The sequence below is a fragment of the Gossypium arboreum genome, chromosome 2, assembly GCF_025698485.1.
Source record: "Gossypium arboreum isolate Shixiya-1 chromosome 2, ASM2569848v2, whole genome shotgun sequence".
In the NCBI taxonomy this organism is placed as follows: Eukaryota; Viridiplantae; Streptophyta; class Magnoliopsida; order Malvales; family Malvaceae; genus Gossypium; species Gossypium arboreum.
In genome coordinates, this window is record NC_069071.1 from 24247437 (window position 1) to 24251244 (window position 3808).

At 30.1% G+C, this 3808-nt stretch overlaps 1 long non-coding RNA gene across 2 annotated transcripts; it reads left to right on the forward strand.

The window, feature by feature from the left end:
* Window positions 1-986: 986 nt before the first annotated feature.
* LOC108466823 (uncharacterized) lies at window positions 987-2058 on the forward strand. Of its 2 annotated transcripts, none has more exons than XR_008277506.1 (2): window positions 987-1374; window positions 1683-2058. It is a non-coding gene; the product is annotated as an uncharacterized LOC108466823 (long non-coding RNA). The 2 variants fall into 2 exon arrangements; XR_001868706.2 differs by having other exon boundaries at window positions 987-1272.
* Window positions 2059-3808: the final 1750 nt, after the last annotated feature.

Here is a 3808-nt window from a genome sequence, read left to right on the forward strand (position 1 = left end):
TAAAAACTAGAAATATTTACAATCATTAAAATGAATATTGTAAAATGAAGACATTTGAATTAAATAACATGCAAAATGTAAAAAAAAAAAATTGTTTAGAATACCAATACACATAATAAAAGAGAATTTAAATAATATATAAAATATGAATGGATAGTAAAACACATGATAAGATATAATCTTAAGAAATAAATTATATGCATAATGGATTTACAAAACGTATATGTATATAAATAGATTTGGAAACAATTATTTGTAAAAATAGCATGAATATTAATAGTTATAAAATTAAATTAATTTTTCTATAAATTATATATGTAATGATTTAAAAATATATAATTATGTACACAAAGAAAAACTATATGTATAAAATACATGAATTTAATAATGTATATAGATCAAACATACATACTAATATATATGTATATGTATAATGATAATTCAAATAATATATAAATCATGTGAAATTTTCTTTTAATTAACAAAAATATATATTAAAATATGTGAATAGATTCAAAAGTAGTTATATGTATGTAATAATACAACATTAACAATATACATAGACTAAAATTAAATTCACTATGAATATTATATATATATATATATATATATATAATAAGGTGTAAAAACATTTATAAAAAATATTATACAAAAATGTGAAAAGGATATGATAAAAAACAAATTTACAAAAATAAAAATAATTACCAAGGTAGTTCGAAATATACAAATAAGTAATCAAGAATTAGAAAATAACTATGAAATAGATCTAAAAAAAGAGTAAAAACTTAATTAAAATCAAATTAAAACAAAAGGGATAATTTATAAATCATCATGCAATGCGCGACAATGTACAGGGACTAGAACTGGAAATAATCCAAGTCCCAAAACGCAGTGCTAAGTAGTGGGCTAAAATGAAAACACGAGCAAATTATAGAACCAAATTTAAAAAATAAAGTAAATCAAATAAGGCACAATTGAATGCTCGCACGAAGGGGAAGGATCTAACGTGCAAATTCCCCATTTTGAACAAATGGCACAGATCCGGCATGCTAATCGGGCCAACGCGTGGATCCTTATTTCTTTTGAATGGCACCACTTTTTATTGTGCCTTTAAACATAACTTTTTAACTTTAAAAAAACAGAAGCCATCAATCTCTCTTGCTAGGATTTCATTCAACTCACCGTCGACGAACCAATATCACGCCTAGTGGCCGACGGCGTGCGATTAATGACCAGATCTTTGCCAACGAAGGCCGCAACTATGGAAATCTGGTAGATTACTCTTTCACTCTTCTTATTTTCTAAAAAAAAACTTCAAATCCTATACTATCTCCACACTCTTGGAATATTCGGCTCTTCTCAGCGCCGACGCAGGTAAACTCTTTTTATTTTTATTTTGAAAATTCCAGGCAAATCAAAAGAAGGAAAAAAACTTAAGGAAAAGAAACAGAATTCAAAATCACCTCCTGATAATTTTAACTGATTTCCTCTCTATTCGATTTGCATGCGTATAGTATGCGTTCGTATCTTCCCCCCTTACACTAATTTTTCTTGGCTTTTTATAACCGATTTACAAAATAAATAAAAATCTTAGAAAAAACTGTAATTTTCGCTGTCATTTTCTGGCCTATTTCGGTCAATTGCTGTACTGTTATGGTTGTTATTCTGTTATTTTGTTGCAGGTAGGCACGACATGGCGAAGCCGCTCATGAGCTTGTCAATGTGGGGCGTGAAGTGTTAGGGCTACTTATGGCGTTTGCGGCCCTGGCTGTTGGCTAGGGTTGGCCGAAAGTTTGGTTGGTATTTTGGGCCTAGGGTATTTTGGGTTTAGGTTTATTAGGTTGGGTTTATTGTTGGGTTAATAAATGTAAATGACTGGACTTTTAAATTAGTTTGGTTTTATTATTATTTTTATTTTTTGGCTTTCTGGCTTATTATAGGCCCGGGTAAATTGAGCCTATTACAGATTGTTTATGTTTAATTTTAATGTTTAGCTAAATTGTCATGTGATAAATACTTGGGATATGAATATGAGGCGATTTGATGCTTGTTAATTAACTATGATTATGTTGCATTTGTTAGTTAGGTGAATTGACCCTAGTCGATTGACCTAGTTAACACATTAATAAACAAGATTAGAGAGAGCCAGTGTATGCTAAGTCTAAATGTGAAAGTTGCGATTTAGAAATAATCTTTATATATGAAGATTTCAAGAGAGTGTTAGGTTATAGAGGTAGTGTAAACATGTTCGTTAGCAATTGATTAAGTATGGAATAACCTAAGAATTCACTAAGTTCGATTGATCACTACACTTGAATCCAATTTGAAAGCTTCTTTAAGCTCGTGTTAGATTAATTAGATAATTTTAGGTTAAAAATCATTGAAATTGTTAATCGTTTGTACTAATAATCACAAACCCATTTAGTTAGCAATTTTGAAGTTGTTTGACAAATGAAGTGTTAATTGAGATAAAACTTGATTTAAATTCCCCACATAATATTCTTATGGGTACAATCAAGTACTTGCCAAGCCAAGTATTTTATTGTAAAATTCATTATACAATCACTTCATCATACTTTGGGGGACTCACTGTCTTTTAAACAAGCAACACATGAACACAATAAAATAATGATTATGATTCTACAATAAGTATAACTAGCTTGAAAAGAACTAGAGGTTGCTTCACAATATAGAATTGATATCACATTTCTCCACTTGTGAAGGAGTATAGAAGAAATGCTTAGTATAAAAAAGAGAGAAAAAGAAGAAAACTGAAAAGAAAATTGAGGAAGAGAAGTTCAAAGATTCAAAGAATGAGGGACTATGATTAGGAGAGGCTAAGAAGAAACTAAAAAGAAAGAGAAAGTTCATAACGTTTCTACGCATACACCCTAACAACTTTACCATTAACACACCATTATTACATGCATTACCCATGTGTGACACATGGCACACATTGGTTTACCTTATTATTTGCATACAAAAGTTTTCTCTCTCCAATTAAAAAATTGTTCATTTTCATTTTCTTTCCTAAAAAGTTTTCTCGCTCAAAAAGAAAATTAATTATTATTTGACTTTCAAAGAAAAATGTCAATATTGCTTTTTTGGCTGATTTAGAGGGGAAGATTTGGGCTGAAGTCTGACCCTATAATTTCCTCAAGGAAATTTATTAATTAATTTTTTTTGAAGTTTGGCCCCACAACTTCTTTAAGGAAATTTATTAATTCATTTTCACTAAAGTCGGGATATACAATGTCCTCAAGAAAATAATTTGGTTGATGTTTGAGCATAATGAGCTTAACAATATACTCCCAAGAATGTGTATACATCAACATGACAAAACTTTAAATACATTTGTTACTTTAGAATAAGAATGCTTATATCCAAAGCCTCCTAAAGCCGAAAACCTTTCAACATATCACTCTCCATCAATATAAGAAACAACCTAGCTACACATGTCTTGTCTGAAGATGATTAACATCAAGGTCTTCACCAGGTCACTTATAAACTGCTTCATATCTATGTGAGGACTATTATTATACCATACACATAAGCCCATAAGCCTAATAATAAAAAGGTCCAAATAGTCCAAGAAGACATCATCAAATACTTGATGAGACAATTGGAAATTGATAACAAGTAGACAAAGGACTGAGCTATTAAGGTTAAAGTCAAGTAGGCAAAAGACTGACGCAACCAATCCACTGTACAGAGGAAATTGATAAGCCCAACAGAATGACCTAATCTCAAGGAACATTGGACTCCGAGGCTAATATAACTATCATGTGAAAGGTAGGAGCAAGAAATC